Raw genomic sequence first — 14,864 nt, forward strand, 5'->3', positions numbered from 1 at the left:
CGTTTTCATTTTTGGCGAATTTTCCCGAAAATCTTCAGAAATATTTGCATTTTCGACCAGCATCGAAAATTCATTGTATAGTTTTTTGACCCTGCATAGTTTGGCATGCGAAAGCAAATGCATATTTGCATGAGCATTGCCTCATGAATAGCCAATTAGGCCAGATTTGCAAAGCCAGACTTGCTAGGGTTAAACTTGGTGTTTGAACACGCATACATTTTCTAATGGAAAGTCTAAAGGTGGGTACACACATAAGATAAATGTCTTTGGAAAATGAAAGATCACAGACCAATGTTACCCCCTTCCATGTAGTATGAGAGCCATACTCTACAGTCTACACAGTCTATTCTATGGAGCTGAACTCCCCATCAGATAAAATGTTTGCAAGATGCTGCACACAAAGATGCTGTACACATGCAACAGATCAGTATCTGCAAAAGATCTGTTCCTGCAAAAAAATCAGTTTCTGCAAAATGCATTCATAGTCTATGATATCTGCAGATCTCATGCTGGGCATACACGATATGTTTTCTACCATGTAATCGAGTCGCTGATGGCTCGATTGATAATTTCCCACGTGTCCGATACCCCGCCGGATCGATTCTGCGCTCGATACCGGCGGGCAGGACAAAAGAAGAAACGAGTGGAAAATAAGAAAGCGCTCGCGGAGACGAGCGGGAATCGATCCGGGCGCCCGCGGGGACGAGCAGAAATCGAGCCAGCGGCTCGATTACACAGTAGAAAACCTACCATGTATGCCCAGCATAATACACACCTTGTTTGACGGACATTCATCTGCAGATCAGACAATCATCTGCAGATCCAAAAATCCATCCTGGTTGATCTGATCTGCAGATGATTCTCCGTTTAACAAGGTGTGTATGAGATCTGCAGATATAGACTATGGGCTTGATTCACAAAAGAGTGCGAATTGTTAGCACGGCCGTTTGCGCGCAAATTTTCGCATTGCGCGCAATCGCGAATTTTCGCACTAAACGATAACGTTTTCGAGTGCAAACGCTAATTTTCACGCAAAATCGATATCGTTTCCGCGCAAAAAAACGCGTTTGCACGCTAAAACGTTATCGTTTTGCACAAAAAATCGCGATCGCGCGCAATGCGAAAATTTGCGCGAAAACGGCCGTGCTAACAGTTAGCACTCTTTTGTGAATCAAGCCCTATGAATGCATTTTGCAGGAACTGATCTTTTGCAGATACTGATCTGTTGCATGTGTACAGCATCTTTGTGTGCAGCATCTTGCAAAGATTTCTGTCTGATGGGGAGTTCAGCTCCATAGAATAGACTGTGTAGGTATGGCTCTCATACTACATGGAAGGGGGTAAGATTTCTGTCTGATGGGGAGTGCAGCTCCATAGAATAGACTGTGTAGGTGTGGCTCTCATACTACATGGAATGGGGTAAGATTTCTGTCTGATGGGGAGTGCAGCTCCATAGAATAGACTGTGTAGGTATGGCTCTCATACTACATGGAAGGGGGTAAGATTTCTATCTGATGGGGAGTGCAGCTCCATAGAATAGACTGTGTAGGTATGGCTCTCATACTACATGGAGGGTGGTAAGATTTCTGTCTGATGGGGAGTGCAGCTCCATAGAATAGACTGTGTAGGTGTGGCTCTCATACTACATGGAAGGGGGTAAGATTTCTGTCTGATGGGGAGTGCAGCTCCATAGAATAGACTGTGTAGGTGTGGCTCTCATACTACATGGAAGGGGGTAAGATTTCTGTCTGATGGGGAGTGCAGCTCCATAGAATAGACTGTGTAGGTATGGCTCTCATACTACATGGAAGGTGGTAAGATTTCTGTCTGATGGGGCGTGCAGCTCCATAGAATAGACTGTGTAGGTATGGCTCTCATACTACATGGAAGGTGGTAAGATTTCTGTCTGATGGGGAGTGCAGCTCCATAGAATAGACTGTGTAGGTGTGGCTCTCATAGTACATGGAAGGTGGTAAGATTTCTGTCTGATGGGGAGTGCAGCTCCATAGAATAGACTGTGTAGGTGTGGCTCTCATACTACATGGAAGGGGGTAAGATCTCTGTCTGATGGGGAGTGCAGCTCCATAGAATAGACTGTGTAGGTATGGCTCTCATAGTACATGGAAGGGGGTAAGATTTCTATCTGATGGGGAGCTCAGCTCCATAGAATAGACTGTGTAGGTGTGGCTCTCATACTACATGGAAGGGGGTAAGATTTCTGTCTGATGGGGAGTGCAGCTCCATAGAATAGACTGTGTAGGTGTGGCTCTCATACTACATGGAAGGGGGTAAGATTTCTGTCTGATGGGGAGTGCAGCTCCATAGAATAGACTGTGTAGGTGTGGCTCTCATACTACATGGAAGGGGGTAAGATTTCTGTCTGATGGGGAGTGCAGCACCATAGAATAGACTGTGTAGAGTATGCCTCTCATACTACATGGAAGGGGTACGATTTCTGTCTGATGGGGAGTGCAGCTCCATAGAATAGACTGTGTAGGTGTGGCTCTCATACTACATGGAAGGGGGTAAGATTTCTATCTGATGGGGAGCTCAGCTCCATAGAATAGACTGTGTAGGTGTGGCTCTCATACTACATGGAAGGGGGTAAGATTTCTGTCTGATGGGGAGTGCAGCTCCATAGAATAGACTGTGTAGGTGTGGCTCTCATACTACATGGAAGGGGGTAAGATTTCTGTCTGATGGGGAGTGCAGCTCCATAGAATAGACTGTGTAGGTGTGGCTCTCATACTACATGGAAGGGGGTAAGATTTCTGTCTGATGGGGAGTGCAGCACCATAGAATAGACTGTGTAGAGTATGCCTCTCATACTACATGGAAGGGGTAAGATTTCTGTCTGATGGGGAGTGCAGCTCCATAGAATAGACTGTGTAGGTGTGGCTCTCATACTACATGGAAGGGGGTAAGATTTCTGTCTGATGGGGAGTGCAGCTCCATAGAATAGACTGTGTAGGTGTGGCTCTCATACTACATGGAAGGGGGTAAGATTTCTGTCTGATGGGGAGTGCAGCTCCATAGAATAGACTGTGTAGGTGTGGCTCTCATACTACATGGAAGGGGGTAAGATTTCTGTCTGATGGGGAGTGCAGCACCATAGAATAGACTGTGTAGAGTATGCCTCTCATACTACATGGAAGGGGGTAAGATTTCTGTCTGATGGGGAGTGCAGCTCCATAGAATAGACTGTGTAGGTATGGCTCTCATACTACATGGAAGGGGGTAAGATCTCTGTCTGACGGGGAGTGCAGCTCCATAGAATAGACTGTGTAGGTATGGCTCTCATGCTACATGGAAGAGGGTAAGATTTCTGTCTGATGGGGAGTGCAGCTCCATAGAATAGACTGTGTAGGTGTGGCTCTCATACTACATGGAAGGGGGTAAGATTTCTGTCTGATGGGGAGTGCAGCTCCATAGAATAGACTGTGTAGGTGTGGCTCTCATACTACATGGAAGCGGGTAAGATTTCTGTCTGATGGGGAGTGCAGCTCCATAGAATAGACTGTGTAGGTGTGGCTCTCATACTACATGGAAGGGGGTAAGATCTCTGTCTGATGGGGAGTGCAGCTCCATAGAATAGACTGTGTAGGTGTGGCTCTCATACTACATGGAAGGTGGTAAGATTTCTGTCTGATGGGGAGTGCAGCTCCATAGAATAGACTGTGTAGGTATGGCTCTCATACTACATGGAAGGGGGTAAGATTTCTGTCTGATGGGGAGTGCAGCTCCATAGAATAGACTGTGTAGGTGTGGCTCTCATACTACATGGAAGGTGGTAAGATTTCTGTCTGATGGGGAGTGCAGCTCCATAGAATAGACTGTGTAGGTATGGCTCTCATACTACATGGAAGGGGGTAAGATTTCTGTCTGATGGGGAGTGCAGCTCCATAGAATAGACTGTGTAGGTGTGGCTCTCATACTACATGGAAGGGGGTAACATTGGTCTGTGATCTTTCATTTTCCAAAGACTTTTATCTGATGTGTGTACCCACCTTTATTCTTCTTGCTTCAAGGTTGAGGCACGTACTCTATTAGATAGATAGAAGATGCGGCGTATGCTACGACGCGGGTTGGCTAGTTGTAAAATATCCACTATAAGGATTGTAAAATATCCGCTATAAAGATTGTAAAATATCCGCTATAAAGATTGTAAAATATCCGCTATAAGGATGGGAAAATATCCCCTATAAGGATTGTAAAATATCCACTATAAGGATTGTAAAATATTCGCTATAAGGATGGGAAAATATCCGCTATAAGGATGGGAAAATATCCCCTATAACAGTGATGGCTAACCTTGGCACTCCAGCTGTGACAAAACTACAAATCCCATCATGCCTCTGCCTCCCTGACTTATGCTTAGAGCTGTCAGAATATTGCAATGACTCATGGGACTTGTAGTTCCACCACAGCTGGAGTGCCAAGGTTAGTCATCACTGCCCTATAAGGATTGTAAAATATCCGCTATAAGGATGGGAAAATATCACCTATAAGGATTGTAAAATATCCACTATAAGGATTGTAAAATATCCACTATAAGGATTGTAAAATACCCGCTATAAGGATGGTAAAATATCCGCTATAAGGATGGTAAAATATCTGCTATAAGGATGGTAAAATATCCCCTATAAGGATTGTAAAATATCCACTATAAGGATTGTAAAATATCCACTATAAGGATGGTAAAATATCCGCTATAAGGATGGTAAAATATCCGCTATAAGGATTGTAAAATATCCGCTATAAGGATTGTAAAATACCCGCTATAAGGATGGTAAAATATCCCCTATAAGGACGGTAAAATACCCGCTATAAGGATGGTAAAATACCCGCTATAAGGATTGTAAAATACCCGCTATAAGGATTGTAAAATACCCGCTATAAGGATTGTAAAATATCCCCTATAAGGATGGGAAAATATCCCCTATAAGGATTGTAAAATATCCACTATAAGGATTGTAAAATACCCGCTATAAGGATTGTACAATATCCGCTATAAGGATGGGAAAATATCCCCTATAAGGATTGTAAAATACCCGCTATAAGGATGGGAAAATATCACCTATAAGGATGGGAAAATATCCGCTATAAGGATTGTAAAATACCCGCTATAAGGATTGTAAAATATCCGCTATAAGGATTGTAAAATACCCGCTATAAGGATTGTAAAATATCCCCTATAAGGATGGGAAAATATCCCCTATAAGGATGGGAAAATATCCGCTATACTTTTAGTGCACTGGGCCCCATACACTCTCTATGCTGTTGCGTTACCGTGCCTGCAGAAAGTATAATGCAACACAAAAAGTCTATAAGTATAAAAGGGGCCTTAAAGGGAACCTGAAGCGAGTAAAATTATTTAAAATAAACACATGATGTATCTGTAAATGAATATTACATACTAACCTCATCGTCCGTTCCTCTCAGAGGCTCACCATTTTCTTCTCACAGTGATCCCTTCCAGTTCTGACAATATTTTGTCAGAACTGAAATATACCGGTTGTTTACAGTTATATATCAACAGCTGTCAGTTACAACTGAATGTGCAAGGTAATGTCCATGTTTCCCTATGGCTCAAGTGGGCGATATTACAGTGTAGCAGTGTGCTGACCAGGAAGCTGTTATGGGGTAATGGCCATTTTCAAAATGGAGAATGGAGAATTCCATTGATCACAGTGGACAAATGGGACGCAGGAGAGGAGACAGAGATTGAGGAGTAGACTACACAGGAATCATGTAAGTATGACCTGGGTATGGTTATTTTAACTACTTATTTTCAGTTCAGGTTCTCTTTAAGAACATCTGGCTACCCCCACATCATAATGCCCGGTGGTTTAACCCGATGACCACAAGGCGGTAACCCCACCTCTCCACCGCTATGCCTATGAATAGAGCTTTAGTGCAACACCCCATAGCCCTGCATTGTGATTGCAGTCTGTGCTAAAACACCGCTGTAATCAGCACTTTTCTCAACAAGCACTAGATGGCAGTAGCGCTGCACCACTAGACTCAGCATCACCCAGTCCACAGATTCTGCTTTCTTTCAAAAATATTGCCAATTGAGGCCTATTTTACGCTGTTATTCAGCAAACTGTCAGATTTGTTAGAAAGTACATTTATCAGTTACGTGAAGAGAATTTCAGCGGCTTTCTGCAGAGGGAATGAAAACATTATGATGCAGATGATCTGGCAGAGGAGATGTTAATTGATGTTATATCAGCCTTTCGATTCATTATTATTATAACACACCTTTCTGAGAATCGCTGGCGAATAATGACTGGTAATCCCAGAGGGGGTGACTTTATAAAGGAAGGCCGAGGAATAGACGTATCGCTGGACAGTCCAGGCCCCGCTCCGGATGAACGACCGCAGAAATCTGCACAGCGTGGAAATGACCGCCGTTCAGACACGACCCACCGATACGGCCAAACAGTCAGATATCTGAGGCAATAGCAGCATAGGGGGCGATATACAGGCTGGGAACGCGAAGAATCACTCGCGTTCCCATGCCTGTCGGCCGGTGACTGCGAAACCGGAAGTCGTCGCCGGCGGGTCCAGAAGCATCGGACCGGAGCTGCGAGGGCACCGATCGTCTGCAGGGGGCTGAGGGAAGCCCCAGGTGAGTTCATCTCATTTTTTTTTTTGACTTTAGGTTATCTTTAAAGATACTGTAGCTGTGCAGCAGACTGAGGTCTTAAGGAATAAGAGCACATGGATTCCTGACATTTCTTCACCAGCGTTAAAAACCTTTGAGAGCTTACTGATGCAGGAGGTTAAAAAAGTATGATCCAAAAGTGGGGATGTGAGAGGCCAGAATCTATGTGCATCTGAACAAAAAGCACTGCAGTCAGTCAAAATGATCAAATCATCATCCTGAAAGCAGATAAGGGGGGAGCCACTGTGGTTCAGGATAGAGCACTTTATATTGCAGAAGGTCTAAGACAACTCCAAATACAGGGTCACTATGTTAAGTGTGCTGCTGATCCTACATGGGATATTAAGAAAAAGATTGATATGTTGATTAATGATGCAATGTGGAACGGTCTCATTACTAAAAATGCAGTTGACTTTTTGAGTGTGGAATCTCCTAGAATACCTTTATTGTACTTATTGCCAAAGATCCATAAAGGTCTGGAAAACCCACCTGGTCGCCCCATTGTGTCCGCTATAGGGTCATTGCTCTACCCTCTATCTAAATTTGTGGATGTGTATTTGCAAGACTTGGTAAAGGCAATACCGGTGTGTTTAAAGGACACCACAGACTTGCTACAAAGATTGGGAACACTCAGGCAGGTGTCAGGTTTGGTTTTAGCCACACTTGATGTACAGAGCTTATTCACCTCAATCCCGCATGAGGAAGGGATGGATGTGGTAGAAGATGCATTACTGGACACCACAATGAACCATCACCTGATATACTTTGTCCTCGATTGCCTAGAGTTAGTACTGAGGAATAATTACTTTACATTTTGTGATGATTTCTATTTACAGAAACAGGGCACGAGCATGGGGTCCCCTGTAGCTCCCTCTTTTGCAAACCTTTTCATGCATAAACTAGAGGAATCAATGTTTATTGAGAATCCCAAATATTGTCACATGATACACGGGTATCTGCGGTTTGTGGATGATATTCTAATTTTATGGAAGGGTCCAGTGGAAACTCTGAGGGAAGTGGTGGATGAGGCAAATCATGTGCACCCAACCATTACATTTACGTTGGAACACTCCACAGAGGTTATCCACTATCTAGATGTGGCGATCTCGGTTTCACCCCAGGGGTTACAGACGGATTTGAATACGAAACCGACTGATCGCAACAATCAAGAACGGACAGTTTCCATAACTCCGCAGTGGTGAAAGGTATCCCTAAGGGGCAATATCTTAGGGCAAGGAGAGTCGCATCCACAGACCATGGATACAGAGTTGCTGCAGAACGGATTACTAACAGATTTCTAGAGAAGGGGTACAAGAAAGGTGAGCTTGAGAAAGTGGAGAAGGAGGTGGCTCAAATCTCAAGAGATAACCTATTGAATAGTAGTAGACAGGGGAACAACCATAGTAAAAACAAGATCCTGTTCGGGCAGACATTCTGTAAACAGTCTGGAATGATTAAGGGGGTCGTTATGAAGTATTGGCCCATACTTCAGCATGACCCAAGTTTTGGAATGTTATTCACTGAGCCAGCTTTATTCTCCTACAAGAAAGGTAAAACAATACGTGACAGGGTGAGCAGGGTTGATCTGTCAACCAGGAAACAATGTATTGGTGATCTGACAGGGAAAAGGGGTACTTTTCCCTGTTTGGAGTGTAATTGCTGCCATGCAATTATAAAAGGCGCTTATGTTGAACATCCATACTCTGGTGTCAGAATAAAGATTAACTCAATGTATACATGCAACAGCATGTTTGTTGTTTATGCCTTGAAATGCCCTTGTGGGATGTTCTATGTGGGAAAAACCACCAGAATAGTAAAATCTAGGATTCAGGAGCATAAGGGTGACATTCGTATTTATAAGCCAGGAGAAAAAAGCTGTGACACCCCAGTAGCCCGACATTGTTTTGAATGCGGACATAGGGTGTCACAGTTAAGATGGCTAGTTTTGGACCACGTACCACCGCTGCAGAGAGGTGGGAACAGAGACCGGATTCTCCTACAGAAGGATGAGAAAAGTTGGAGTCCATCAACCCCAAGGGGATGAATGAAATGTTCAGCTTGAAATGTTTTTTATGATGCTGTATTATGTGTTACTGACTTAATTTCTCTCTCTCTCTCTCCAATCCCCAGGTATTAATGGGACACACACCATCGTGATTGGTTGGGGGTGTCGGTTGGAGGGTGGTAAGATGGATCTGTGGTCCAAATATTTGCAACAGAAGTTTTTTGCAGTATTGTCTGTATTAGGTTTACCTAAGATGCAGTAATTTGATTTGTTAATCAGGTTTACCGAGGTAGACGGATATAGTAATGCCTCTGATCAGTGCCCTAAGGGGTTAACAAGACTTTGGACTGTGTGATGTCAGTGATCAAGTGACAAGATGGAGTTGGTCCAATTTATGGTGTGGTGGTTAGAAGTATGTATTTATTCACTGTGTGCCATTCAATGTATGTACACCTGATGAAGGGGATATGCCCCGAAACATGTCGTGTATTACTGGGATTTGATAAAACGCAAGTTTGAAGCCAATTGAGTGCCTCCTTCGTATTTACTACAAGTCCTCTATATACAGGCAGTCGGTTACTTACAGACAGTTCCCTATATACAGGCAGTCCTTTACTTACAGACAGTCCCCTATATACAGGCAGTCGGTTACTTACAGACAGTTCCCTATATACAGGCAGTCCTTTACTTACAGACAGTCCCCTATATACAGGCAGTCGGTTACTTACAGACAGTTCCCTATATACAGGCAGTCCTTTACTTACAGACAGTTCCCTATATACAGGAAGTCCTTTACTTACAGACAGTCCCTTGTATACAGGCAGTCCGTTACTTACAGACAGTTCCCTATATACAGGCAGTTCTTTACTTACAGACAGTCCCCTATATACAGGCAGTCCGTTACTTACAGACAGTCCCCTATATACAGGCAGTCCGTTACTTACAGACAGTTCCCAATATACAGGAAGTCCTTTACTTACAGACAGTCCCCTACAGTATATACAGGCAGTCCGTTACTTACAGACAGTCCCCTATATACAGGCAGTCCTTTACTTACAGACTGTCCCCTATATACAGGCAGTCCGTTACTTACAGACAGTTCCCTATATACAGGAAGTCCTTTACTTACAGACTATATACAGGCAGTCCATTACTTACAGACAGTCCCCTATATATATACGCAGTCCTTTACTTACAGACAGTCCCCTATATACAGGCAGTCCTTTACTTACAGACAGTCCCCTATATACAATACAATACAATAACATTTCTATAGCGCTTTTCTCCCATAGGACTCAAAGCGCTTAGGCTCTCTCAGATTCGGTAATTGGTAGTAGGATGAAGTATTCACACAACAAAAGTTATATTTCTGCAAATGCCAAACTGAACAGGTGGGTTTTCAGTCTGGATTTAAACACGTCCAGGGATGGAGCTGTCCTGATCTGCTGAGGTAAGGCATTCTAAAACGTAGGGGCAGCATGACAGAAGGCTCTGGTACCAAAAGTTTCCAAGTGGACTCTGGGTATGACTAGATTATTAGAACCTGTGGATCTGAGAATGCGGGGATTGCTACGTAGCTGCAACATATCTTTCATGTATCCAGGGCCTAGATTATTCAAGGATTTAAATGTCAGTAGGCCGATCTTGAATAGGACCCTCCATTCTATAGGTAGCCAGTGAAGGGAGTGCAGGACTGGCGTTATGTGGCAGTGACGGGGTTGGTTGGTTAGCAGTCTGGCAGCAGTATTCTGTATCAGCTGTAGGCGGTACAAGACATTTTTTGGAAGACCAGTGTAGAGAGCATTACAGTAGTCCAGTCGGGATGTGATGAAGGCGTGGACTAAGGTTGGCAGATCTTCTGGGGGTATGAGGTGCTTGATTTTTGCGATGTTCTTCAGGTGAAAATAGGATGATTTCACCACAGCAGAGATTTGAGTTCTGAAGTTTAAATCTCCATCAATTAGAACTCCCAGGCTACGCACATGATCAGAGCTGCGTAGATCCGTGCCTCCTATTCCCAGTGGTGAAGACTGCAAGTTAAGTTGTTTTGTTATCATGCTCTGCCCTCCAATCAGAAGGACTTCAGTTTTGTCTGCATTTAGTTTCAGCCAGTTGTCATTCATCCATTGCTGTAGTTCACGTAAGCAGGCGTTTATAGTTAGAGTTGGGTCTGTCACACCAGGCTTGAAGGAAAGATATAGTTGGGTGACGTCTGCATAGCAGTGGTATGTCAGGCCATGTTTTTGGATTAGTTTTCCAAGCGGTAACATACAAATCATGAAAAGCAGGTGAGAGGGGATTGAGTCCTGGGGCACCTCATACAGGCAGTCCGTTACTTACAGACAGTCCCCTATATACAGGCAGTCCGTTACTTACAGACAGCTCCCTATATACAGGAAGTCCTTTACTTACAGACAGTCCCCTATATACAGGGAGTCCTTTACTTACAGACAGTCCCCTATATACAGGCAGTCCATTACTTACAGACAGTTCCCTATATAAAGAAAGACCTTTACTTACAGACAGTCCCCTATATACAGGGAGTCCTTTACTTACAGACAGTCCCCTATATACAGGCAGTCCGTTACTTACAGACAGTCCACTATATACAGGAAGTCCGTTACTTACAGACAGTCCCCTATATACAGGCAGTCCTTTACTTACAGACAGTCCCCTATATACAGGCAGTCCTTTACTTACAGACAGTCCCCTATATACAGGCAGTCCTTTACTTACAGACAGTCCCCTATATACAGGCAGTCCTTTACTTACAGACAGTCCCCTATATACAGGCAGTCCGTTACTTACAGACAGTCCCCTATATACAGGCAGTCCGTTACTTACAGGCAGTCCCCTATATACAGGCAGCCCTTTACTTACAGACAGTCCCCTATATACAGGCAGCCCTTTACTTACAGACAGTCCCCTATATACAGGCAGTCCTTTACTTACAGACAGTCCCCTATATACAGGCAGTCCTTTACTTACAGACAGTCCCCTATATACAGGCAGTCCTTTACTTACAGACAGTCCCCTATATTCAGGCAGTCCTTTACTTAAAGACAGTCCCCTATATACAGGCAGTCCTTTACTTACAGACAGTCCCCTATATACAGGTAGTCCGTTACTTACAGACAGTCCCCTATATACAGGAAGTCCTTTACTTACAGACAGTCCCCTATATACAGGAAGTCCTTTACTTACAGACAGTCCCCTATATACAGACAGTCCGTTACTTACAGACAGTCCACTATATACAGGGAGTCCGTTACTTACAGACAGTCCCCTATATACAGGCAGTCCTCTACTTACAGGCAGTCCCCTATATACAGGCAGTCCTCTACTTACAGACAGTCCCCTATATACAGGCAGTCCGTTACTTACAGACAGTCCCCTATATACAGGAAGTCCTTTACTTACAGACAGTCCCCTATATACAGACAGTCCGTTACTTACAGACAGTCCCCTATATACAGGGAGTCCGTTACTTACAGACAGTCCCCTATATACAGGCAGTCCTCTACTTACAGGCAGTCCCCTATATACAGGCAGTCCTCTACTTACAGACAGTCCCCTATATACAGGCAGTCCGTTACTTACAGACAGTTCCCTATATACAGGAAGTCCTTTACTTACAGACAGTCCCCTATATACAGGCAGTCCTTTACTTACAGACAGTCCCCTATACACAGGATGTCCTTTACTTACAAACGACTTGAGTTACAACGATTCAGAGATACAAACAAAGCTGTCTTCATGTACAGAATATACAATACTACGTTTTATATATAACGTTTATATATATTTTTGTTGTTAAATTATTATATATTTGTATAAGCTGTGATAATTACCGTAGTTTAAAACACTTTAAAATCAAATTAAAAACAAACAAAAAACACAGTTTATATAATATGTTGGAATCCAGAGTTGTCGGAGAGGAAATCAATTCTCCACGTCTCACTATTTATAACACGGGAACTCAACTTACACACAGATTCAGCTTACAGACAATCTCCCGGAACGTAACCTGTGTGTAAGTGGAGGACCGCCCATATAACTGATACCCGGGGATGAGAGAAATCATGGCTGGTGGGCCTGCCAGACATTTTTCGACATTCTTATCATTCCGTAAAGTTTTAGTGAGTCAGCAGATGAGTTTCATAAACTTTTATTGAAGTCATTGGCCCCCAGCCACCAAATTCTGCGGTAAATAAAGAAAAAAATGGCATAGCCCCTCCTCCCAAGACTCTGTCCCCTCTCGTCCCCCATACAGGCTGGGATAGCCAGAATTCAGAACCCCGGACTGTGTGGGGCTCCGCACCCTGAGCTATACCAGCCCGTGTGCTCCATGATATGGGGGAGGGGCCTGGAAGAGGGGGGTGGAGCATCTCCCCTAAAGCTCATGTCAAGGACAGGGAGGTTGTCCCCACATCTGGTGCCCAGGAGTGGGGGGTGCCCTCTATGTCATTTGTTATCTTTTAAACAGGAGACAGCATGCATATTTGCCTGGGATCCCTATGAACAGCTATAGCAGCCTTACAGTGATCCCAGGAAAAAAAAAAACGTTTCCCCTCCCCCCAGGCTTCCTGGTGATCAGTATGCACATTTTCTGTTGTTGCTAAGGATATATGTAAAGGTCTCAGAGAGGCTTAGCCTAGGCTGTTTAGTTATGCAGAATTCTCACCTCCAGAGCTTTCTGGGAGAGAAGATATATTTTGTTCTGGCTTCAGAAAATGAATGTTGTAAAAAAAAAAAAAATTAAATAAATTAAAAAAAAAAAGCAATTTTATTTTCACTACAGGTCCTCTTTAATGCTGGGAATACACGACTCGATTCTGAGCCATTTAGATGGCTTGATAGATAATTTCCGACATGTCCGATCTCCCGCCCGATCGTTTCCACGCTTGATTCAGCATTGAAGACAATGCAAAAAGATTTTTAAAAAACATGCAGAAGATAAGAGAATCGCCTGCGGAATCTAGCGGGGAATTGATCGAGCGGGAGAATCGAATGGTAAAATCGAGCCGTGTATGCCCAGCATAATGAACCAACAGAATATGATATGCCCCTTCCTGCATGAGAGGCAGAGAGAGGACATTCATTAGCCGACCCGCAGCGCTGCACCAGGAGGACAGAGGATTGTCTTGACATATCCTGTGAGCCGGGAGGACATATTCTGCTTTGTATAATACATCCCCCATGTCCTGTCTGCTGAGATATTGACGGGATCAGCGGGCGTGCGACTGTCAGAGTCTCCGCCGGGCCGCTGTCCCTCGCATGGCGATCAATCCTTGGAAGGTATTTGGGGATTAGTGTATTGATTTGCTGCACAGGCATTGTACCGGGAGCGCTGCGTCTGGAGGTTTGGGTATATAAATAGGATGTCGGCTGATACAGAGCGTTCATGTTTAATGTATGTATCCGTCCATCAGACGTTCTCCTCCAGTATGACGGGATCAGCGGGGGACGGATTTATCCGACTGTGGGGATAAAGGGATATTCGCTGGCCTGGAAAGTGTCAGATTATCCCCTCTCCTAAGGAATCCATCCATGTATAATAAATAATGCATTATATGTGTCTCCCAGTGATCATGGCCCAGCTTAGGAAATGTGAGTTTACTATATAGGGGCCCAATGTGTCAGACCCCAGGATGATCCGCATGGAGTTTGTACGCTCTCTGAGTTTGTGTGGGTTTCCCTCAGGTGCTCCAGTTTCCACCTACATCCCAAAAACATCCGGTTTCTCGGCAGTCATAAAAAATGTACCTTAGACTATGTTATTGACATTAGCTTGCGTATAGAGACATCAACAACATGCTAATAATTATTATATTTTATTTATATAGCGCCAACATCTTTTGTAGCGCTGTACATGGTGCCAGGGGGGTAACAACAGCCCACGAAGATCCCGTGCGAAATTATCATAGGGCCCCCAGGAATCCAAACTTCTCCCCGCTATACCCAATACACCCTCCCCCCCCACACACACACACACACCTCACCCCAATGTGTAGTTTAAAAACCTGGCCAATACTGATAGATGTTAATTTGATAAATTGCATAGAAACAGGAAACACTAGGAGGCGATCCCTGCCCTTGTGAGCTTACAATCTAGAGGGGGTTGGGGACATTAGGGCAGGAGACACAGTGGTTAGCGGATAAGACAGTGAGCCTACAATTCTAGCTATG

The sequence above is a fragment of the Hyperolius riggenbachi genome, chromosome 9 (genome assembly GCF_040937935.1).
Source record: "Hyperolius riggenbachi isolate aHypRig1 chromosome 9, aHypRig1.pri, whole genome shotgun sequence".
Taxonomy (NCBI): Eukaryota; Metazoa; Chordata; class Amphibia; order Anura; family Hyperoliidae; genus Hyperolius; species Hyperolius riggenbachi.